The following is a 25,380-nucleotide window of genomic DNA, read 5'->3' on the forward strand; positions in this document are numbered from 1 at the left end:
GTAAATTCAAAAAAGTTTAGCGTGCCAACGACACGTGGTGTTCCCAAGCGGTCCCCCATCTAAGTACTAACCACGCCCAACAACGCTTAACTTCGGTGATCGGACGAGAACCGGTGGACCGTTGTGGTATGGCCGTTGACAAGTAAACATGTTTTGTGGTACGTGAACTACTGCGTAGCAAATCGACCGCCATACATTTCTTATTTACCATTGCGCCATTCTATTTTAGTATTTACGTGAATGCCGTAGATGTCATCAATATAGCATTTCTCGGGGCATCCTGTAAATGTCGAAAAAGAAACTTTATTCATATTCAATAGATTTTGCTATGGTGAAAGAAAAAGGGGCAAGGGGCAAATGCACGCAATTGCTTGTTACAAACCAGAAATTGAAAATGTCTAGAAAAGCAAAGAAAATTTCACAGTTTCCACTATACACTGCTGTGCTGTGCTGTGCTCCACAAATCGCCACCAGAGTTATCAGGAAATAAAGTAAAGAAATTAGAAAAGTTATTGAACTCTAACAACTATCGCTTAACGTACGCCTTTACTATTTGCTAAACCATTGCACACTTTCATATTCACCGAAAAATGTTAATTCAATTTAAATTTAAATTTACACATATCACCTAGAATGATTACTATATACGTACATACGTATACGAATGTTATGTATGTAAGATATTTAGGATGATATTGCCGTTTGTTTAACGAAAACATGGGTACTTACTATCTACTACTTACTAAAAATTATGGCAATTTAGTACTTTGAAATGTATGAATCTTGAAAAGAAAAGAAAAATTGGTAGACATAGAAAGGGTATTGTGATGTTTATTTAGGTCTATAATATTGTAAAGCTAGAAAATGTTTAGCCATTACCTATTGAATATTGCCTATCGCCTTGCACATGTCATCGTCCATGTAGGAATTGCAAGGCAAGCCAAGACAAAAAAATTCTCATCCACTATGCATTTCGATTCTACAAAAATGTTAGTTATTAATCGAAACTGCGAACTGAGAACTGAGAACTGAGAACTGTAAACTGAAAATTGAAATAAACACAAAGCATCCATATATACTTATCGTACGTCGTAGCAATTACGATTTATTATTTACAATGGCTACTATGACCACTACCTATGACGGAAAAGCAAAGCCAACGATGATCAGATCAGATTAAGATGTGAAGAGTGACGGGTGATGGACGAGAGCAAAGGCAAAGGGAAGACACCGGATCGGGAATGATGGGGAAATGGCGAAATGGCGAAAGTTAATTGGGAGAATGATGAGCAGGACGACATAAGAAGTGCAAGAACGACCCTGATGTCTCTGCGGGGACTCTAAACGGCGTGGACGTTGGGGTGTACCGCTCAAGACGGCAAGGTAGGTAGGTATGTAAATAACATGTAGTTATCTGCTTGGCCGACGAATCGGATAAAGAGAACGCAGACTGTTTCGGACAAATGAATTTATTTAATGCCATACGCCGGGCGTGCCACACCGCGCTGCACTCAAGTCAGCTATTGGGAATTTCGTAAGTTTCTTCATCAATAACAGCCCATTTACTTAGAATTATTAATAAACAATTTACTTAGAATACTTATGTATGCACCGAAAGCCTATCTGTTTCCGGATAAAACAAGAAGAAAGCAAGTGTAATTCACGCTACATATCGGCGGGCATTTTTTAAAGTTAAAATCGATACATTACTAGACAAAGCGTTTTATTTTTTGAAGAAAATATTGTAAATCCAAGTGTACCGCGTCTTGACATATGAGCAATAAATTCAGTAGAGGCGAATTTTTTGCCGGCAAAGTACGTAGGTTTAGTTAAAAGTTGCTTATTTTCAAGCTATATGCGCTGTTTTCGTATTCGGATTATGCCTTGGTTTGAGTACGATGCCATCGCAGTTAAAAAGATACGCGCACAATTGCTCTGGGGTTATTATTTGAAGTGCTTTGAATTCATTCTTTTTGAGTTTTCTCATCGGATTCAATTCAAATTTTTTTTGTAAATTCAAAAAAGTTTAGCGTGCCAACGACACGTGGTGTTCCCAAGCGGTCCCCCATCTAAGTACTAACCACGCCCAACAACGCTTAACTTCGGTGATCGGACGAGAACCGGTGGACCGTTGTGGTATGGCCGTTGACAAGTAAACATGTTTTGTGGTACGTGAACTACTGCGTAGCAAATCGACCGCCATACATTTCTTATTTACCATTGCGCCATTCTATTTTAGTATTTACGTGAATGCCGTAGATGTCATCAATATAGCATTTCTCGGGGCATCCTGTAAATGTCGAAAAAGAAACTTTATTCATATTCAATAGATTTTGCTATGGTGAAAGAAAAAGGGGCAAGGGGCAAATGCACGCAATTGCTTGTTACAAACCAGAAATTGAAAATGTCTAGAAAAGCAAAGAAAATTTCACAGTTTCCACTATACACTGCTGTGCTGTGCTGTGCTCCACAAATCGCCACCAGAGTTATCAGGAAATAAAGTAAAGAAATTAGAAAAGTTATTGAACTCTAACAACTATCGCTTAACGTACGCCTTTACTATTTGCTAAACCATTGCACACTTTCATATTCACCGAAAAATGTTAATTCAATTTAAATTTAAATTTACACATATCACCTAGAATGATTACTATATACGTACATACGTATACGAATGTTATGTATGTAAGATATTTAGGATGATATTGCCGTTTGTTTAACGAAAACATGGGTACTTACTATCTACTACTTACTAAAAATTATGGCAATTTAGTACTTTGAAATGTATGAATCTTGAAAAGAAAAGAAAAATTGGTAGACATAGAAAGGGTATTGTGATGTTTATTTAGGTCTATAATATTGTAAAGCTAGAAAATGTTTAGCCATTACCTATTGAATATTGCCTATCGCCTTGCACATGTCATCGTCCATGTAGGAATTGCAAGGCAAGCCAAGACAAAAAAATTCTCATCCACTATGCATTTCGATTCTACAAAAATGTTAGTTATTAATCGAAACTGCGAACTGAGAACTGAGAACTGAGAACTGTAAACTGAAAATTGAAATAAACACAAAGCATCCATATATACTTATCGTACGTCGTAGCAATTACGATTTATTATTTACAATGGCTACTATGACCACTACCTATGACGGAAAAGCAAAGCCAACGATGATCAGATCAGATTAAGATGTGAAGAGTGACGGGTGATGGACGAGAGCAAAGGCAAAGGGAAGACACCGGATCGGGAATGATGGGGAAATGGCGAAATGGCGAAAGTTAATTGGGAGAATGATGAGCAGGACGACATAAGAAGTGCAAGAACGACCCTGATGTCTCTGCGGGGACTCTAAACGGCGTGGACGTTGGGGTGTACCGCTCAAGACGGCAAGGTAGGTAGGTATGTAAATAACATGTAGTTATCTGCTTGGCCGACGAATCGGATAAAGAGAACGCAGACTGTTTCGGACAAATGAATTTATTTAATGCCATACGCCGGGCGTGCCACACCGCGCTGCACTCAAGCCAGCTATTGGGAATTTCGTAAGTTTCTTCATCAATAACAGCCCATTTACTTAGAATTATTAATAAACAATTTACTTAGAATACTTATGTATGCACCGAAAGCCTATCTGTTTCCGGATAAAACAAGAAGAAAGCAAGTGTAATTCACGCTACATATCGGCGGGCATTTTTTAAAGTTAAAATCGATACATTACTAGACAAAGCGTTTTATTTTTTGAAGAAAATATTGTAAATCCAAGTGTACCGCGTCTTGACATATGAGCAATAAATTCAGTAGAGGCGAATTTTTTGCCGGCAAAGTACGTAGGTTTAGTTAAAAGTTGCTTATTTTCAAGCTATATGCGCTGTTTTCGTATTCGGATTATGCCTTGGTTTGAGTACGATGCCATCGCAGTTAAAAAGATACGCGCACAATTGCTCTGGGGTTATTATTTGAAGTGCTTTGAATTCATTCTTTTTGAGTTTTCTCATCGGATTCAATTCAAATTTTTTTTGTAAATTCAAAAAAGTTTAGCGTGCCAACGACACGTGGTGTTCCCAAGCGGTCCCCCATCTAAGTACTAACCACGCCCAACAACGCTTAACTTCGGTGATCGGACGAGAACCGGTGGACCGTTGTGGTATGGCCGTTGACAAGTAAACATGTTTTGTGGTACGTGAACTACTGCGTAGCAAATCGACCGCCATACATTTCTTATTTACCATTGCGCCATTCTATTTTAGTATTTACGTGAATGCCGTAGATGTCATCAATATAGCATTTCTCGGGGCATCCTGTAAATGTCGAAAAAGAAACTTTATTCATATTCAATAGATTTTGCTATGGTGAAAGAAAAAGGGGCAAGGGGCAAATGCACGCAATTGCTTGTTACAAACCAGAAATTGAAAATGTCTAGAAAAGCAAAGAAAATTTCACAGTTTCCACTATACACTGCTGTGCTGTGCTGTGCTCCACAAATCGCCACCAGAGTTATCAGGAAATAAAGTAAAGAAATTAGAAAAGTTATTGAACTCTAACAACTATCGCTTAACGTACGCCTTTACTATTTGCTAAACCATTGCACACTTTCATATTCACCGAAAAATGTTAATTCAATTTAAATTTAAATTTACACATATCACCTAGAATGATTACTATATACGTACATACGTATACGAATGTTATGTATGTAAGATATTTAGGATGATATTGCCGTTTGTTTAACGAAAACATGGGTACTTACTATCTACTACTTACTAAAAATTATGGCAATTTAGTACTTTGAAATGTATGAATCTTGAAAAGAAAAGAAAAATTGGTAGACATAGAAAGGGTATTGTGATGTTTATTTAGGTCTATAATATTGTAAAGCTAGAAAATGTTTAGCCATTACCTATTGAATATTGCCTATCGCCTTGCACATGTCATCGTCCATGTAGGAATTGCAAGGCAAGCCAAGACAAAAAAATTCTCATCCACTATGCATTTCGATTCTACAAAAATGTTAGTTATTAATCGAAACTGCGAACTGAGAACTGAGAACTGAGAACTGTAAACTGAAAATTGAAATAAACACAAAGCATCCATATATACTTATCGTACGTCGTAGCAATTACGATTTATTATTTACAATGGCTACTATGACCACTACCTATGACGGAAAAGCAAAGCCAACGATGATCAGATCAGATTAAGATGTGAAGAGTGACGGGTGATGGACGAGAGCAAAGGCAAAGGGAAGACACCGGATCGGGAATGATGGGGAAATGGCGAAATGGCGAAAGTTAATTGGGAGAATGATGAGCAGGACGACATAAGAAGTGCAAGAACGACCCTGATGTCTCTGCGGGGACTCTAAACGGCGTGGACGTTGGGGTGTACCGCTCAAGACGGCAAGGTAGGTAGGTATGTAAATAACATGTAGTTATCTGCTTGGCCGACGAATCGGATAAAGAGAACGCAGACTGTTTCGGACAAATGAATTTATTTAATGCCATACGCCGGGCGTGCCACACCGCGCTGCACTCAAGCCAGCTATTGGGAATTTCGTAAGTTTCTTCATCAATAACAGCCCATTTACTTAGAATTATTAATAAACAATTTACTTAGAATACTTATGTATGCACCGAAAGCCTATCTGTTTCCGGATAAAACAAGAAGAAAGCAAGTGTAATTCACGCTACATATCGGCGGGCATTTTTTAAAGTTAAAATCGATACATTACTAGACAAAGCGTTTTATTTTTTGAAGAAAATATTGTAAATCCAAGTGTACCGCGTCTTGACATATGAGCAATAAATTCAGTAGAGGCGAATTTTTTGCCGGCAAAGTACGTAGGTTTAGTTAAAAGTTGCTTATTTTCAAGCTATATGCGCTGTTTTCGTATTCGGATTATGCCTTGGTTTGAGTACGATGCCATCGCAGTTAAAAAGATACGCGCACAATTGCTCTGGGGTTATTATTTGAAGTGCTTTGAATTCATTCTTTTTGAGTTTTCTCATCGGATTCAATTCAAATTTTTTTTGTAAATTCAAAAAAGTTTAGCGTGCCAACGACACGTGGTGTTCCCAAGCGGTCCCCCATCTAAGTACTAACCACGCCCAACAACGCTTAACTTCGGTGATCGGACGAGAACCGGTGGACCGTTGTGGTATGGCCGTTGACAAGTAAACATGTTTTGTGGTACGTGAACTACTGCGTAGCAAATCGACCGCCATACATTTCTTATTTACCATTGCGCCATTCTATTTTAGTATTTACGTGAATGCCGTAGATGTCATCAATATAGCATTTCTCGGGGCATCCTGTAAATGTCGAAAAAGAAACTTTATTCATATTCAATAGATTTTGCTATGGTGAAAGAAAAAGGGGCAAGGGGCAAATGCACGCAATTGCTTGTTACAAACCAGAAATTGAAAATGTCTAGAAAAGCAAAGAAAATTTCACAGTTTCCACTATACACTGCTGTGCTGTGCTGTGCTCCACAAATCGCCACCAGAGTTATCAGGAAATAAAGTAAAGAAATTAGAAAAGTTATTGAACTCTAACAACTATCGCTTAACGTACGCCTTTACTATTTGCTAAACCATTGCACACTTTCATATTCACCGAAAAATGTTAATTCAATTTAAATTTAAATTTACACATATCACCTAGAATGATTACTATATACGTACATACGTATACGAATGTTATGTATGTAAGATATTTAGGATGATATTGCCGTTTGTTTAACGAAAACATGGGTACTTACTATCTACTACTTACTAAAAATTATGGCAATTTAGTACTTTGAAATGTATGAATCTTGAAAAGAAAAGAAAAATTGGTAGACATAGAAAGGGTATTGTGATGTTTATTTAGGTCTATAATATTGTAAAGCTAGAAAATGTTTAGCCATTACCTATTGAATATTGCCTATCGCCTTGCACATGTCATCGTCCATGTAGGAATTGCAAGGCAAGCCAAGACAAAAAAATTCTCATCCACTATGCATTTCGATTCTACAAAAATGTTAGTTATTAATCGAAACTGCGAACTGAGAACTGAGAACTGAGAACTGTAAACTGAAAATTGAAATAAACACAAAGCATCCATATATACTTATCGTACGTCGTAGCAATTACGATTTATTATTTACAATGGCTACTATGACCACTACCTATGACGGAAAAGCAAAGCCAACGATGATCAGATCAGATTAAGATGTGAAGAGTGACGGGTGATGGACGAGAGCAAAGGCAAAGGGAAGACACCGGATCGGGAATGATGGGGAAATGGCGAAATGGCGAAAGTTAATTGGGAGAATGATGAGCAGGACGACATAAGAAGTGCAAGAACGACCCTGATGTCTCTGCGGGGACTCTAAACGGCGTGGACGTTGGGGTGTACCGCTCAAGACGGCAAGGTAGGTAGGTATGTAAATAACATGTAGTTATCTGCTTGGCCGACGAATCGGATAAAGAGAACGCAGACTGTTTCGGACAAATGAATTTATTTAATGCCATACGCCGGGCGTGCCACACCGCGCTGCACTCAAGCCAGCTATTGGGAATTTCGTAAGTTTCTTCATCAATAACAGCCCATTTACTTAGAATTATTAATAAACAATTTACTTAGAATACTTATGTATGCACCGAAAGCCTATCTGTTTCCGGATAAAACAAGAAGAAAGCAAGTGTAATTCACGCTACATATCGGCGGGCATTTTTTAAAGTTAAAATCGATACATTACTAGACAAAGCGTTTTATTTTTTGAAGAAAATATTGTAAATCCAAGTGTACCGCGTCTTGACATATGAGCAATAAATTCAGTAGAGGCGAATTTTTTGCCGGCAAAGTACGTAGGTTTAGTTAAAAGTTGCTTATTTTCAAGCTATATGCGCTGTTTTCGTATTCGGATTATGCCTTGGTTTGAGTACGATGCCATCGCAGTTAAAAAGATACGCGCACAATTGCTCTGGGGTTATTATTTGAAGTGCTTTGAATTCATTCTTTTTGAGTTTTCTCATCGGATTCAATTCAAATTTTTTTTGTAAATTCAAAAAAGTTTAGCGTGCCAACGACACGTGGTGTTCCCAAGCGGTCCCCCATCTAAGTACTAACCACGCCCAACAACGCTTAACTTCGGTGATCGGACGAGAACCGGTGGACCGTTGTGGTATGGCCGTTGACAAGTAAACATGTTTTGTGGTACGTGAACTACTGCGTAGCAAATCGACCGCCATACATTTCTTATTTACCATTGCGCCATTCTATTTTAGTATTTACGTGAATGCCGTAGATGTCATCAATATAGCATTTCTCGGGGCATCCTGTAAATGTCGAAAAAGAAACTTTATTCATATTCAATAGATTTTGCTATGGTGAAAGAAAAAGGGGCAAGGGGCAAATGCACGCAATTGCTTGTTACAAACCAGAAATTGAAAATGTCTAGAAAAGCAAAGAAAATTTCACAGTTTCCACTATACACTGCTGTGCTGTGCTGTGCTCCACAAATCGCCACCAGAGTTATCAGGAAATAAAGTAAAGAAATTAGAAAAGTTATTGAACTCTAACAACTATCGCTTAACGTACGCCTTTACTATTTGCTAAACCATTGCACACTTTCATATTCACCGAAAAATGTTAATTCAATTTAAATTTAAATTTACACATATCACCTAGAATGATTACTATATACGTACATACGTATACGAATGTTATGTATGTAAGATATTTAGGATGATATTGCCGTTTGTTTAACGAAAACATGGGTACTTACTATCTACTACTTACTAAAAATTATGGCAATTTAGTACTTTGAAATGTATGAATCTTGAAAAGAAAAGAAAAATTGGTAGACATAGAAAGGGTATTGTGATGTTTATTTAGGTCTATAATATTGTAAAGCTAGAAAATGTTTAGCCATTACCTATTGAATATTGCCTATCGCCTTGCACATGTCATCGTCCATGTAGGAATTGCAAGGCAAGCCAAGACAAAAAAATTCTCATCCACTATGCATTTCGATTCTACAAAAATGTTAGTTATTAATCGAAACTGCGAACTGAGAACTGAGAACTGAGAACTGTAAACTGAAAATTGAAATAAACACAAAGCATCCATATATACTTATCGTACGTCGTAGCAATTACGATTTATTATTTACAATGGCTACTATGACCACTACCTATGACGGAAAAGCAAAGCCAACGATGATCAGATCAGATTAAGATGTGAAGAGTGACGGGTGATGGACGAGAGCAAAGGCAAAGGGAAGACACCGGATCGGGAATGATGGGGAAATGGCGAAATGGCGAAAGTTAATTGGGAGAATGATGAGCAGGACGACATAAGAAGTGCAAGAACGACCCTGATGTCTCTGCGGGGACTCTAAACGGCGTGGACGTTGGGGTGTACCGCTCAAGACGGCAAGGTAGGTAGGTATGTAAATAACATGTAGTTATCTGCTTGGCCGACGAATCGGATAAAGAGAACGCAGACTGTTTCGGACAAATGAATTTATTTAATGCCATACGCCGGGCGTGCCACACCGCGCTGCACTCAAGTCAGCTATTGGGAATTTCGTAAGTTTCTTCATCAATAACAGCCCATTTACTTAGAATTATTAATAAACAATTTACTTAGAATACTTATGTATGCACCGAAAGCCTATCTGTTTCCGGATAAAACAAGAAGAAAGCAAGTGTAATTCACGCTACATATCGGCGGGCATTTTTTAAAGTTAAAATCGATACATTACTAGACAAAGCGTTTTATTTTTTGAAGAAAATATTGTAAATCCAAGTGTACCGCGTCTTGACATATGAGCAATAAATTCAGTAGAGGCGAATTTTTTGCCGGCAAAGTACGTAGGTTTAGTTAAAAGTTGCTTATTTTCAAGCTATATGCGCTGTTTTCGTATTCGGATTATGCCTTGGTTTGAGTACGATGCCATCGCAGTTAAAAAGATACGCGCACAATTGCTCTGGGGTTATTATTTGAAGTGCTTTGAATTCATTCTTTTTGAGTTTTCTCATCGGATTCAATTCAAATTTTTTTTGTAAATTCAAAAAAGTTTAGCGTGCCAACGACACGTGGTGTTCCCAAGCGGTCCCCCATCTAAGTACTAACCACGCCCAACAACGCTTAACTTCGGTGATCGGACGAGAACCGGTGGACCGTTGTGGTATGGCCGTTGACAAGTAAACATGTTTTGTGGTACGTGAACTACTGCGTAGCAAATCGACCGCCATACATTTCTTATTTACCATTGCGCCATTCTATTTTAGTATTTACGTGAATGCCGTAGATGTCATCAATATAGCATTTCTCGGGGCATCCTGTAAATGTCGAAAAAGAAACTTTATTCATATTCAATAGATTTTGCTATGGTGAAAGAAAAAGGGGCAAGGGGCAAATGCACGCAATTGCTTGTTACAAACCAGAAATTGAAAATGTCTAGAAAAGCAAAGAAAATTTCACAGTTTCCACTATACACTGCTGTGCTGTGCTGTGCTCCACAAATCGCCACCAGAGTTATCAGGAAATAAAGTAAAGAAATTAGAAAAGTTATTGAACTCTAACAACTATCGCTTAACGTACGCCTTTACTATTTGCTAAACCATTGCACACTTTCATATTCACCGAAAAATGTTAATTCAATTTAAATTTAAATTTACACATATCACCTAGAATGATTACTATATACGTACATACGTATACGAATGTTATGTATGTAAGATATTTAGGATGATATTGCCGTTTGTTTAACGAAAACATGGGTACTTACTATCTACTACTTACTAAAAATTATGGCAATTTAGTACTTTGAAATGTATGAATCTTGAAAAGAAAAGAAAAATTGGTAGACATAGAAAGGGTATTGTGATGTTTATTTAGGTCTATAATATTGTAAAGCTAGAAAATGTTTAGCCATTACCTATTGAATATTGCCTATCGCCTTGCACATGTCATCGTCCATGTAGGAATTGCAAGGCAAGCCAAGACAAAAAAATTCTCATCCACTATGCATTTCGATTCTACAAAAATGTTAGTTATTAATCGAAACTGCGAACTGAGAACTGAGAACTGAGAACTGTAAACTGAAAATTGAAATAAACACAAAGCATCCATATATACTTATCGTACGTCGTAGCAATTACGATTTATTATTTACAATGGCTACTATGACCACTACCTATGACGGAAAAGCAAAGCCAACGATGATCAGATCAGATTAAGATGTGAAGAGTGACGGGTGATGGACGAGAGCAAAGGCAAAGGGAAGACACCGGATCGGGAATGATGGGGAAATGGCGAAATGGCGAAAGTTAATTGGGAGAATGATGAGCAGGACGACATAAGAAGTGCAAGAACGACCCTGATGTCTCTGCGGGGACTCTAAACGGCGTGGACGTTGGGGTGTACCGCTCAAGACGGCAAGGTAGGTAGGTATGTAAATAACATGTAGTTATCTGCTTGGCCGACGAATCGGATAAAGAGAACGCAGACTGTTTCGGACAAATGAATTTATTTAATGCCATACGCCGGGCGTGCCACACCGCGCTGCACTCAAGCCAGCTATTGGGAATTTCGTAAGTTTCTTCATCAATAACAGCCCATTTACTTAGAATTATTAATAAACAATTTACTTAGAATACTTATGTATGCACCGAAAGCCTATCTGTTTCCGGATAAAACAAGAAGAAAGCAAGTGTAATTCACGCTACATATCGGCGGGCATTTTTTAAAGTTAAAATCGATACATTACTAGACAAAGCGTTTTATTTTTTGAAGAAAATATTGTAAATCCAAGTGTACCGCGTCTTGACATATGAGCAATAAATTCAGTAGAGGCGAATTTTTTGCCGGCAAAGTACGTAGGTTTAGTTAAAAGTTGCTTATTTTCAAGCTATATGCGCTGTTTTCGTATTCGGATTATGCCTTGGTTTGAGTACGATGCCATCGCAGTTAAAAAGATACGCGCACAATTGCTCTGGGGTTATTATTTGAAGTGCTTTGAATTCATTCTTTTTGAGTTTTCTCATCGGATTCAATTCAAATTTTTTTTGTAAATTCAAAAAAGTTTAGCGTGCCAACGACACGTGGTGTTCCCAAGCGGTCCCCCATCTAAGTACTAACCACGCCCAACAACGCTTAACTTCGGTGATCGGACGAGAACCGGTGGACCGTTGTGGTATGGCCGTTGACAAGTAAACATGTTTTGTGGTACGTGAACTACTGCGTAGCAAATCGACCGCCATACATTTCTTATTTACCATTGCGCCATTCTATTTTAGTATTTACGTGAATGCCGTAGATGTCATCAATATAGCATTTCTCGGGGCATCCTGTAAATGTCGAAAAAGAAACTTTATTCATATTCAATAGATTTTGCTATGGTGAAAGAAAAAGGGGCAAGGGGCAAATGCACGCAATTGCTTGTTACAAACCAGAAATTGAAAATGTCTAGAAAAGCAAAGAAAATTTCACAGTTTCCACTATACACTGCTGTGCTGTGCTGTGCTCCACAAATCGCCACCAGAGTTATCAGGAAATAAAGTAAAGAAATTAGAAAAGTTATTGAACTCTAACAACTATCGCTTAACGTACGCCTTTACTATTTGCTAAACCATTGCACACTTTCATATTCACCGAAAAATGTTAATTCAATTTAAATTTAAATTTACACATATCACCTAGAATGATTACTATATACGTACATACGTATACGAATGTTATGTATGTAAGATATTTAGGATGATATTGCCGTTTGTTTAACGAAAACATGGGTACTTACTATCTACTACTTACTAAAAATTATGGCAATTTAGTACTTTGAAATGTATGAATCTTGAAAAGAAAAGAAAAATTGGTAGACATAGAAAGGGTATTGTGATGTTTATTTAGGTCTATAATATTGTAAAGCTAGAAAATGTTTAGCCATTACCTATTGAATATTGCCTATCGCCTTGCACATGTCATCGTCCATGTAGGAATTGCAAGGCAAGCCAAGACAAAAAAATTCTCATCCACTATGCATTTCGATTCTACAAAAATGTTAGTTATTAATCGAAACTGCGAACTGAGAACTGAGAACTGAGAACTGTAAACTGAAAATTGAAATAAACACAAAGCATCCATATATACTTATCGTACGTCGTAGCAATTACGATTTATTATTTACAATGGCTACTATGACCACTACCTATGACGGAAAAGCAAAGCCAACGATGATCAGATCAGATTAAGATGTGAAGAGTGACGGGTGATGGACGAGAGCAAAGGCAAAGGGAAGACACCGGATCGGGAATGATGGGGAAATGGCGAAATGGCGAAAGTTAATTGGGAGAATGATGAGCAGGACGACATAAGAAGTGCAAGAACGACCCTGATGTCTCTGCGGGGACTCTAAACGGCGTGGACGTTGGGGTGTACCGCTCAAGACGGCAAGGTAGGTAGGTATGTAAATAACATGTAGTTATCTGCTTGGCCGACGAATCGGATAAAGAGAACGCAGACTGTTTCGGACGCAGACTGTTTCGGACAAATGAATTTATTTAATGCCATACGCCGGGCGTGCCACACCGCGCTGCACTCAAGTCCAGCTATTGGGAATTTCGTAAGTTTCTTCATCAATAACAGCCCATTTACTTAGAATTATTAATAAACAATTTACTTAGAATACTTATGTATGCACCGAAAGCCTATCTGTTTCCGGATAAAACAAGAAGAAAGCAAGTGTAATTCACGCTACATATCGGCGGGCATTTTTTAAAGTTAAAATCGATACATTACTAGACAAAGCGTTTTATTTTTTGAAGAAAATATTGTAAATCCAAGTGTACCGCGTCTTGACATATGAGCAATAAATTCAGTAGAGGCGAATTTTTTGCCGGCAAAGTACGTAGGTTTAGTTAAAAGTTGCTTATTTTCAAGCTATATGCGCTGTTTTCGTATTCGGATTATGCCTTGGTTTGAGTACGATGCCATCGCAGTTAAAAAGATACGCGCACAATTGCTCTGGGGTTATTATTTGAAGTGCTTTGAATTCATTCTTTTTGAGTTTTCTCATCGGATTCAATTCAAATTTTTTTTGTAAATTCAAAAAAGTTTAGCGTGCCAACGACACGTGGTGTTCCCAAGCGGTCCCCCATCTAAGTACTAACCACGCCCAACAACGCTTAACTTCGGTGATCGGACGAGAACCGGTGGACCGTTGTGGTATGGCCGTTGACAAGTAAACATGTTTTGTGGTACGTGAACTACTGCGTAGCAAATCGACCGCCATACATTTCTTATTTACCATTGCGCCATTCTATTTTAGTATTTACGTGAATGCCGTAGATGTCATCAATATAGCATTTCTCGGGGCATCCTGTAAATGTCGAAAAAGAAACTTTATTCATATTCAATAGATTTTGCTATGGTGAAAGAAAAAGGGGCAAGGGGCAAATGCACGCAATTGCTTGTTACAAACCAGAAATTGAAAATGTCTAGAAAAGCAAAGAAAATTTCACAGTTTCCACTATACACTGCTGTGCTGTGCTGTGCTCCACAAATCGCCACCAGAGTTATCAGGAAATAAAGTAAAGAAATTAGAAAAGTTATTGAACTCTAACAACTATCGCTTAACGTACGCCTTTACTATTTGCTAAACCATTGCACACTTTCATATTCACCGAAAAATGTTAATTCAATTTAAATTTAAATTTACACATATCACCTAGAATGATTACTATATACGTACATACGTATACGAATGTTATGTATGTAAGATATTTAGGATGATATTGCCGTTTGTTTAACGAAAACATGGGTACTTACTATCTACTACTTACTAAAAATTATGGCAATTTAGTACTTTGAAATGTATGAATCTTGAAAAGAAAAGAAAAATTGGTAGACATAGAAAGGGTATTGTGATGTTTATTTAGGTCTATAATATTGTAAAGCTAGAAAATGTTTAGCCATTACCTATTGAATATTGCCTATCGCCTTGCACATGTCATCGTCCATGTAGGAATTGCAAGGCAAGCCAAGACAAAAAAATTCTCATCCACTATGCATTTCGATTCTACAAAAATGTTAGTTATTAATCGAAACTGCGAACTGAGAACTGAGAACTGAGAACTGTAAACTGAAAATTGAAATAAACACAAAGCATCCATATATACTTATCGTACGTCGTAGCAATTACGATTTATTATTTACAATGGCTACTATGACCACTACCTATGACGGAAAAGCAAAGCCAACGATGATCAGATCAGATTAAGATGTGAAGAGTGACGGGTGATGGACGAGAGCAAAGGCAAAGGGAAGACACCGGATCGGGAATGATGGGGAAATGGCGAAATGGCGAAAGTTAATTGGGAGAATGATGAGCAGGACGACATAAGAAGTGCAAGAACGACCCTGATGTCTCTGCGGGGACTCTAAACGGCGTGGACGTTGGGGTGTACCGCTCAAGACGGCAAGGTAGGTAGGTATGTAAATAACATGTAGTTATCTGCTTGGCCGACGAATCGGATAAAGAGAACGCAGACTGTTTCGGACAAATGAATTTATTTAATGCCATACGCCGGGCGTGCCACACCGCGCTGCACTCAAGCCAGCTATTGGGAATTTCGTAAGTTTCTTCATCAATAACAGCCCATTTACTTAGAATTATTAATAAACAATTTACTTAGAATACTTATGTATGCACCGAAAGCCTATCTGTTTCCGGATAAAACAAGAAGAAAGCAAGTGTAATTCACGCTACATATCGGCGGGCATTTTTTAAAGTTAAAATCGATACATTACTAGACAAAGCGTTTTATTTTTTGAAGAAAATATTGTAAATCCAAGTGTACCGCGTCTTGACATATGAGCAATAAATTCAGTAGAGGCGAATTTTTTGCCGGCAAAGTACGTAGGTTTAGTTAAAAGTTGCTTATTTTCAAGCTATATGCGCTGTTTTCGTATTCGGATTATGCCTTGGTTTGAGTACGATGCCATCGCAGTTAAAAAGATACGCGCACAATTGCTCTGGGGTTATTATTTGAAGTGCTTTGAATTCATTCTTTTTGAGTTTTCTCATCGGATTCAATTCAAATTTTTTTTGTAAATTCAAAAAAGTTTAGCGTGCCAACGACACGTGGTGTTCCCAAGCGGTCCCCCATCTAAGTACTAACCACGCCCAACAACGCTTAACTTCGGTGATCGGACGAGAACCGGTGGACCGTTGTGGTATGGCCGTTGACAAGTAAACATGTTTTGTGGTACGTGAACTACTGCGTAGCAAATCGACCGCCATACATTTCTTATTTACCATTGCGCCATTCTATTTTAGTATTTACGTGAATGCCGTAGATGTCATCAATATAGCATTTCTCGGGGCATCCTGTAAATGTCGAAAAAGAAACTTTATTCATATTCAATAGATTTTGCTATGGTGAAAGAAAAAGGGGCAAGGGGCAAATGCACGCAATTGCTTGTTACAAACCAGAAATTGAAAATGTCTAGAAAAGCAAAGAAAATTTCACAGTTTCCACTATACACTGCTGTGCTGTGCTGTGCTCCACAAATCGCCACCAGAGTTATCAGGAAATAAAGTAAAGAAATTAGAAAAGTTATTGAACTCTAACAACTATCGCTTAACGTACGCCTTTACTATTTGCTAAACCATTGCACACTTTCATATTCACCGAAAAATGTTAATTCAATTTAAATTTAAATTTACACATATCACCTAGAATGATTACTATATACGTACATACGTATACGAATGTTATGTATGTAAGATATTTAGGATGATATTGCCGTTTGTTTAACGAAAACATGGGTACTTACTATCTACTACTTACTAAAAATTATGGCAATTTAGTACTTTGAAATGTATGAATCTTGAAAAGAAAAGAAAAATTGGTAGACATAGAAAGGGTATTGTGATGTTTATTTAGGTCTATAATATTGTAAAGCTAGAAAATGTTTAGCCATTACCTATTGAATATTGCCTATCGCCTTGCACATGTCATCGTCCATGTAGGAATTGCAAGGCAAGCCAAGACAAAAAAATTCTCATCCACTATGCATTTCGATTCTACAAAAATGTTAGTTATTAATCGAAACTGCGAACTGAGAACTGAGAACTGAGAACTGTAAACTGAAAATTGAAATAAACACAAAGCATCCATATATACTTATCGTACGTCGTAGCAATTACGATTTATTATTTACAATGGCTACTATGACCACTACCTATGACGGAAAAGCAAAGCCAACGATGATCAGATCAGATTAAGATGTGAAGAGTGACGGGTGATGGACGAGAGCAAAGGCAAAGGGAAGACACCGGATCGGGAATGATGGGGAAATGGCGAAATGGCGAAAGTTAATTGGGAGAATGATGAGCAGGACGACATAAGAAGTGCAAGAACGACCCTGATGTCTCTGCGGGGACTCTAAACGGCGTGGACGTTGGGGTGTACCGCTCAAGACGGCAAGGTAGGTAGGTATGTAAATAACATGTAGTTATCTGCTTGGCCGACGAATCGGATAAAGAGAACGCAGACTGTTTCGGACAAATGAATTTATTTAATGCCATACGCCGGGCGTGCCACACCGCGCTGCACTCAAGCCAGCTATTGGGAATTTCGTAAGTTTCTTCATCAATAACAGCCCATTTACTTAGAATTATTAATAAACAATTTACTTAGAATACTTATGTATGCACCGAAAGCCTATCTGTTTCCGGATAAAACAAGAAGAAAGCAAGTGTAATTCACGCTACATATCGGCGGGCATTTTTTAAAGTTAAAATCGATACATTACTAGACAAAGCGTTTTATTTTTTGAAGAAAATATTGTAAATCCAAGTGTACCGCGTCTTGACATATGAGCAATAAATTCAGTAGAGGCGAATTTTTTGCCGGCAAAGTACGTAGGTTTAGTTAAAAGTTGCTTATTTTCAAGCTATATGCGCTGTTTTCGTATTCGGATTATGCCTTGGTTTGAGTACGATGCCATCGCAGTTAAAAAGATACGCGCACAATTGCTCTGGGGTTATTATTTGAAGTGCTTTGAATTCATTCTTTTTGAGTTTTCTCATCGGATTCAATTCAAATTTTTTTTGTAAATTCAAAAAAGTTTAGCGTGCCAACGACACGTGGTGTTCCCAAGCGGTCCCCCATCTAAGTACTAACCACGCCCAACAACGCTTAACTTCGGTGATCGGACGAGAACCGGTGGACCGTTGTGGTATGGCCGTTGACAAGTAAACATGTTTTGTGGTACGTGAACTACTGCGTAGCAAATCGACCGCCATACATTTCTTATTTACCATTGCGCCATTCTATTTTAGTATTTACGTGAATGCCGTAGATGTCATCAATATAGCATTTCTCGGGGCATCCTGTAAATGTCGAAAAAGAAACTTTATTCATATTCAATAGATTTTGCTATGGTGAAAGAAAAAGGGGCAAGGGGCAAATGCACGCAATTGCTTGTTACAAACCAGAAATTGAAAATGTCTAGAAAAGCAAAGAAAATTTCACAGTTTCCACTATACACTGCTGTGCTGTGCTGTGCTCCACAAATCGCCACCAGAGTTATCAGGAAATAAAGTAAAGAAATTAGAAAAGTTATTGAACTCTAACAACTATCGCTTAACGTACGCCTTTACTATTTGCTAAACCATTGCACACTTTCATATTCACCGAAAAATGTTAATTCAATTTAAATTTAAATTTACACATATCACCTAGAATGATTACTATATACGTACATACGTATACGAATGTTATGTATGTAAGATATTTAGGATGATATTGCCGTTTGTTTAACGAAAACATGGGTACTTACTATCTACTACTTACTAAAAATTATGGCAATTTAGTACTTTGAAATGTATGAATCTTGAAAAGAAAAGAAAAATTGGTAGACATAGAAAGGGTATTGTGATGTTTATTTAGGTCTATAATATTGTAAAGCTAGAAAATGTTTAGCCATTACCTATTGAATATTGCCTATCGCCTTGCACATGTCATCGTCCATGTAGGAATTGCAAGGCAAGCCAAGACAAAAAAATTCTCATCCACTATGCATTTCGATTCTACAAAAATGTTAGTTATTAATCGAAACTGCGAACTGAGAACTGAGAACTGAGAACTGTAAACTGAAAATTGAAATAAACACAAAGCATCCATATATACTTATCGTACGTCGTAGCAATTACGATTTATTATTTACAATGGCTACTATGACCACTACCTATGACGGAAAAGCAAAGCCAACGATGATCAGATCAGATTAAGATGTGAAGAGTGACGGGTGATGGACGAGAGCAAAGGCAAAGGGAAGACACCGGATCGGGAATGATGGGGAAATGGCGAAATGGCGAAAGTTAATTGGGAGAATGATGAGCAGGACGACATAAGAAGTGCAAGAACGACCCTGATGTCTCTGCGGGGACTCTAAACGGCGTGGACGTTGGGGTGTACCGCTCAAGACGGCAAGGTAGGTAGGTATGTAAATAACATGTAGTTATCTGCTTGGCCGACGAATCGGATAAAGAGAACGCAGACTGTTTCGGACAAATGAATTTATTTAATGCCATACGCCGGGCGTGCCACACCGCGCTGCACTCAAGCCAGCTATTGGGAATTTCGTAAGTTTCTTCATCAATAACAGCCCATTTACTTAGAATTATTAATAAACAATTTACTTAGAATACTTATGTATGCACCGAAAGCCTATCTGTTTCCGGATAAAACAAGAAGAAAGCAAGTGTAATTCACGCTACATATCGGCGGGCATTTTTTAAAGTTAAAATCGATACATTACTAGACAAAGCGTTTTATTTTTTGAAGAAAATATTGTAAATCCAAGTGTACCGCGTCTTGACATATGAGCAATAAATTCAGTAGAGGCGAATTTTTTGCCGGCAAAGTACGTAGGTTTAGTTAAAAGTTGCTTATTTTCAAGCTATATGCGCTGTTTTCGTATTCGGATTATGCCTTGGTTTGAGTACGATGCCATCGCAGTTAAAAAGATACGCGCACAATTGCTCTGGGGTTATTATTTGAAGTGCTTTGAATTCATTCTTTTTGAGTTTTCTCATCGGATTCAATTCAAATTTTTTTTGTAAATTCAAAAAAGTTTAGCGTGCCAACGACACGTGGTGTTCCCAAGCGGTCCCCCATCTAAGTACTAACCACGCCCAACAACGCTTAACTTCGGTGATCGGACGAGAACCGGTGGACCGTTGTGGTATGGCCGTTGACAAGTAAACATGTTTTGTGGTACGTGAACTACTGCGTAGCAAATCGACCGCCATACATTTCTTATTTACCATTGCGCCATTCTATTTTAGTATTTACGTGAATGCCGTAGATGTCATCAATATAGCATTTCTCGGGGCATCCTGTAAATGTCGAAAAAGAAACTTTATTCATATTCAATAGATTTTGCTATGGTGAAAGAAAAAGGGGCAAGGGGCAAATGCACGCAATTGCTTGTTACAAACCAGAAATTGAAAATGTCTAGAAAAGCAAAGAAAATTTCACAGTTTCCACTATACACTGCTGTGCTGTGCTGTGCTCCACAAATCGCCACCAGAGTTATCAGGAAATAAAGTAAAGAAATTAGAAAAGTTATTGAACTCTAACAACTATCGCTTAACGTACGCCTTTACTATTTGCTAAACCATTGCACACTTTCATATTCACCGAAAAATGTTAATTCAATTTAAATTTAAATTTACACATATCACCTAGAATGATTACTATATACGTACATACGTATACGAATGTTATGTATGTAAGATATTTAGGATGATATTGCCGTTTGTTTAACGAAAACATGGGTACTTACTATCTACTACTTACTAAAAATTATGGCAATTTAGTACTTTGAAATGTATGAATCTTGAAAAGAAAAGAAAAATTGGTAGACATAGAAAGGGTATTGTGATGTTTATTTAGGTCTATAATATTGTAAAGCTAGAAAATGTTTAGCCATTACCTATTGAATATTGCCTATCGCCTTGCACATGTCATCGTCCATGTAGGAATTGCAAGGCAAGCCAAGACAAAAAAATTCTCATCCACTATGCATTTCGATTCTACAAAAATGTTAGTTATTAATCGAAACTGCGAACTGAGAACTGAGAACTGAGAACTGTAAACTGAAAATTGAAATAAACACAAAGCATCCATATATACTTATCGTACGTCGTAGCAATTACGATTTATTATTTACAATGGCTACTATGACCACTACCTATGACGGAAAAGCAAAGCCAACGATGATCAGATCAGATTAAGATGTGAAGAGTGACGGGTGATGGACGAGAGCAAAGGCAAAGGGAAGACACCGGATCGGGAATGATGGGGAAATGGCGAAATGGCGAAAGTTAATTGGGAGAATGATGAGCAGGACGACATAAGAAGTGCAAGAACGACCCTGATGTCTCTGCGGGGACTCTAAACGGCGTGGACGTTGGGGTGTACCGCTCAAGACGGCAAGGTAGGTAGGTATGTAAATAACATGTAGTTATCTGCTTGGCCGACGAATCGGATAAAGAGAACGCAGCACTGTTTCGGACAAATGAATTTATTTAATGCCATACGCCGGGCGTGCCACACCGCGCTGCACTCAAGCCAGCTATTGGGAATTTCGTAAGTTTCTTCATCAATAACAGCCCATTTACTTAGAATTATTAATAAACAATTTACTTAGAATACTTATGTATGCACCGAAAGCCTATCTGTTTCCGGACTAAAACAAGAAGAAAGCAAGTGTAATTCACGCTACATATCGGCGGGCATTTTTTAAAGTTAAAATCGATACATTACTAGACAAAGCGTTTTATTTTTTGAAGAAAATATTGTAAATCCAAGTGTACCGCGTCTTGACATATGAGCAATAAATTCAGTAGAGGCGAATTTTTTGCCGGCAAAGTACGTAGGTTTAGTTAAAAGTTGCTTATTTTCAAGCTATATGCGCTGTTTTCGTATTCGGATTATGCCTTGGTTTGAGTACGATGCCATCGCAGTTAAAAAGATACGCGCACAATTGCTCTGGGGTTATTATTTGAAGTGCTTTGAATTCATTCTTTTTGAGTTTTCTCATCGGATTCAATTCAAATTTTTTTTGTAAATTCAAAAAAGTTTAGCGTGCCAACGACACGTGGTGTTCCCAAGCGGTCCCCCATCTAAGTACTAACCACGCCCAACAACGCTTAACTTCGGTGATCGGACGAGAACCGGTGGACCGTTGTGGTATGGCCGTTGACAAGTAAACATGTTTTGTGGTACGTGAACTACTGCGTAGCAAATCGACCGCCATACATTTCTTATTTACCATTGCGCCATTCTATTTTAGTATTTACGTGAATGCCGTAGATGTCATCAATATAGCATTTCTCGGGGCATCCTGTAAATGTCGAAAAAGAAACTTTATTCATATTCAATAGATTTTGCTATGGTGAAAGAAAAAGAGGCAAGGGGCAAGGGGCAAATACACGCAATTGCTGGTTACAAACCAGAAATTGAAAATGTCTAGGAAAGCAAAGAAAATTTCACAGTTTTCACTATACAGTGCTGTGCTGTACTGTGCTCCACAAATCGCCACCAGATTTATCAGGAAATAAAGTAAAGAAATTAGAAAATTTATTGAACTCTAACAACTATTGCTTAACGCACGTCTTTACTATTTGCTAAACCATTGCACACTTTCATATCCATCGAAAAATGTTAATTCAATTTAAATTTAAATTTACACATATCACCTAGAATGATTACTATATACGTACATACGTATACGAATGTTATGTATGTAAGATATTTAGGATGGTATTGCCGTTTGTTTAACGAAAACATGGGCACTTACTATCTATTACTTACAACTTAGTACTTTGAAATGTATGAATCTTGAAAAGAAAAGAAAAATTGGTAGACATAGAAAGGGCTATTGTGATGTTTATTTAGGTCTATAATATTGTAAAGCTAGAAAATGTTTAGCCATTACCTATTGAATATTGCCTATCGCCTTGCACATGTCATCGTCCATGTAGGAATTGCAAGGCAAGCCAAGACAAAAAAATTCTCATCCACTATGCATTTCGATTCTACAAAAATGTTAGTTATTAATCGAAACTGCGAACTGAGAACTGAGAACTGAGAACTGTAAACTGAAAATTGAAATAAACAAAGCATCCATATATACTTATCGTACGTCGTAGCAATTACGATTTATTATTTACAATGGCTACTATGACCACTACCTATGACGGAAAAGCAAAGCCAACGATGATCAGATCAGATTAAGATGTGAAGAGTGACGGGTGATGGACGAGAGCAAAGGCAAAGGGAAGACACCGGATCGGGAATGATGGGGAAATGGCGAAATGGCGAAAGTTAATTGGGAGAATGATGAGCAGGACGACATAAGAAGTGCAAGAACGACCCTGATGTCTCTGCGGGGACTCTAAACGGCGTGGACGTTGGGGTGTACCGCTCAAGACGGCAAGGTAGGTAGGTATGTAAATAACATGTAGTTATCTGCTTGGCCGACGAATCGGATAAAGAGAACGCACATTGTTTCGCACAAATGAATTTAATTAATGCCATACGCCATACGCCGGGCGTGCACACCGCGCTGCACTCAAGCCAGCTATTGGGAATTTCGTAAGTTTCTTCATCAATAACAGCCCATTTACTTAGAATTATTAATAAACAATTTACTTAGAATACTTATGTATGTACCGAAAACCTATCTGTTTCCGGACAAAACAAGAAGAAAGCAAGTGTAATTCACGCTACATATCGGCGGGCATTTTTTAATGTTAAAGTCGATACATTACTAGACAAAGCGTTTTATTTTTTGAAGAAAATATTGTAAACGCAAGTGTACTGCGTCTTGACATATGAGCAATAAAGTCAGTAGAGGCGAATTTTTTGCCGGAAAAGTACGTAGGTTTAGTTAAAAGTTGCTTATTTTCAAGCTATATGCGCTGTTTTCGTATTCGGATTGTGCCTTGGTTTGAGTACGATGCCATCGCAGTTAAAAAGATACGCGCACAATTGCTCTGGGGTTATTATTTGAAGTGCTTTAAATTCATTCTTTTTGAGTTTTCTCATCGGATTCAATTCAAATTTTTTTTGTAAATTCAAAAAAGTTTAGCGTGCCAACGACACGTGGTGTTCCCAAGCGGTCCCCCATCTAAGTACTAACCACGCCCAACAACGCTTAACTTCGGTGATCGGACGAGAACCGGTGGACCGTTGTGGTATGGCCGTTGACAAGTAAACATGTTTTGTGGTACGTGAACTACTGCGTAGCAAATCGACCGCCATACATTTCTTATTTACCATTGCGCCATTCTATTTTAGTATTTACGTGAATGCCGTAGATGTCATCAATATAGCATTTCTCGGGGCATCCTGTAAATGTCAAAAAAAAAACTTTATTCATATTCAATAGATTTTGCTATGGTGAAAGAAAAAGAGGCAAGGGGCAAGGGGCAAATACACGCAATTGCTTGTTACAAACCAGCAATTGAAAATGTCTAGGAAAGCAAAGAAAATTTCACAGTTTTCACTATACAGTGCTGTGCTGTACTGTGCTTCACAAATCGCCACCAGATTTATCAGGAAATAAAGTAAAGAAATTAGAAAATTTATTGAACTCTAAGAACAACAAACCATTGCACACTTTCATATTCATCGAAAAATGTATGTATGTAAGAATGTGACTTCTTACCACTTGGAGAGTTACAATCCTTTGTTTCCATCTTCATGTGTTTTTAGACACTCTTAGTGTAGTAGTAAACTACCACAAGCTCCCCCACCACGGCAAGGTGGTGTGCGAGGGGGAGCCACCTATTCTGCCATGAAAATCATATTTCCTAAGAAAGTTTTCAGCCGTTTCTATACAAACATCCTTCATTTTTAAGGTTTTTTGTGAAACAAAACCTTATTAGAATCGATTCGATGTCTGTCTGTCCGTCTGTCTGTCTGTCTGTCTGTCTGCCCGTCTGTCTGTCTGTCTGTCTGTCTGTCACACCCGATTTATTCGGAAACGGCTCAACTGATTGTCACGAAAATTGGTAGAAGTATGTAATCTGCCGTTCCCTTTACATGCAGCAACTGACGCCATTTTGTGTTAAGTTTAAGGGGGGCTCCCCATACATGTGAAAGGAGGGTGCAAAATTTTATTTCATAAAATGTGGCCATGTGGGGTATCAAATGAAAGGTATCAATTAGTACTTTTCGAAACTGGTTCAATATTTGATATTGGGTGAAACGTAGGGGAGTGAGGGCTCAAAATATGACCCCCAAAAAGTGTAACAGGTCTCGTTCTCAGAACCTATCCAACCGAAAAATCTGAAAAAAATCACAGTGGT

General features: G+C 38.0%; 13 non-coding genes across 13 annotated transcripts; all 13 read right to left on the reverse strand.

The window, feature by feature from the left end:
* Positions 1–22: 22 nt before the first annotated feature.
* LOC119650487 lies at positions 23–140 on the reverse strand. The gene has a single exon (XR_005249301.1). It is a non-coding gene; the product is annotated as a 5S ribosomal RNA (ribosomal RNA).
* Positions 141–2,032: 1,892 nt separating this feature from the next.
* Positions 2,033–2,150, reverse strand: LOC119650488. Its single transcript, XR_005249302.1, has one exon. It is a non-coding gene; the product is annotated as a 5S ribosomal RNA (ribosomal RNA).
* A 1,892-nt stretch (positions 2,151–4,042) lies between these two features.
* LOC119650489 lies at positions 4,043–4,160 on the reverse strand. The gene has a single exon (XR_005249303.1). It is a non-coding gene; the product is annotated as a 5S ribosomal RNA (ribosomal RNA).
* A 1,892-nt stretch (positions 4,161–6,052) lies between these two features.
* LOC119650490 lies at positions 6,053–6,170 on the reverse strand. Its single transcript, XR_005249304.1, has one exon. It is a non-coding gene; the product is annotated as a 5S ribosomal RNA (ribosomal RNA).
* Positions 6,171–8,062: 1,892 nt separating this feature from the next.
* Positions 8,063–8,180, reverse strand: LOC119650491. The gene has a single exon (XR_005249305.1). It is a non-coding gene; the product is annotated as a 5S ribosomal RNA (ribosomal RNA).
* Positions 8,181–10,072: 1,892 nt separating this feature from the next.
* Positions 10,073–10,190, reverse strand: LOC119650492. Its single transcript, XR_005249306.1, has one exon. It is a non-coding gene; the product is annotated as a 5S ribosomal RNA (ribosomal RNA).
* Positions 10,191–12,082: 1,892 nt separating this feature from the next.
* Positions 12,083–12,200, reverse strand: LOC119650494. The gene has a single exon (XR_005249308.1). It is a non-coding gene; the product is annotated as a 5S ribosomal RNA (ribosomal RNA).
* A 1,909-nt stretch (positions 12,201–14,109) lies between these two features.
* On the reverse strand, positions 14,110–14,227 carry LOC119650495. The gene has a single exon (XR_005249309.1). It is a non-coding gene; the product is annotated as a 5S ribosomal RNA (ribosomal RNA).
* A 1,892-nt stretch (positions 14,228–16,119) lies between these two features.
* Positions 16,120–16,237, reverse strand: LOC119650496. The gene has a single exon (XR_005249310.1). It is a non-coding gene; the product is annotated as a 5S ribosomal RNA (ribosomal RNA).
* Positions 16,238–18,129: 1,892 nt separating this feature from the next.
* LOC119650497 lies at positions 18,130–18,247 on the reverse strand. Its single transcript, XR_005249311.1, has one exon. It is a non-coding gene; the product is annotated as a 5S ribosomal RNA (ribosomal RNA).
* A 1,892-nt stretch (positions 18,248–20,139) lies between these two features.
* LOC119650498 lies at positions 20,140–20,257 on the reverse strand. Its single transcript, XR_005249312.1, has one exon. It is a non-coding gene; the product is annotated as a 5S ribosomal RNA (ribosomal RNA).
* A 1,894-nt stretch (positions 20,258–22,151) lies between these two features.
* Positions 22,152–22,269, reverse strand: LOC119650499. Its single transcript, XR_005249313.1, has one exon. It is a non-coding gene; the product is annotated as a 5S ribosomal RNA (ribosomal RNA).
* A 1,891-nt stretch (positions 22,270–24,160) lies between these two features.
* LOC119650500 lies at positions 24,161–24,278 on the reverse strand. Its single transcript, XR_005249314.1, has one exon. It is a non-coding gene; the product is annotated as a 5S ribosomal RNA (ribosomal RNA).
* Between the last annotated feature and the right edge of the window lie 1,102 nt (positions 24,279–25,380).

Source organism: Hermetia illucens, chromosome 2 (genome assembly GCF_905115235.1).
Source record: "Hermetia illucens chromosome 2, iHerIll2.2.curated.20191125, whole genome shotgun sequence".
Lineage (NCBI taxonomy): Eukaryota > Metazoa > Arthropoda > Insecta > Diptera > Stratiomyidae > Hermetia > Hermetia illucens.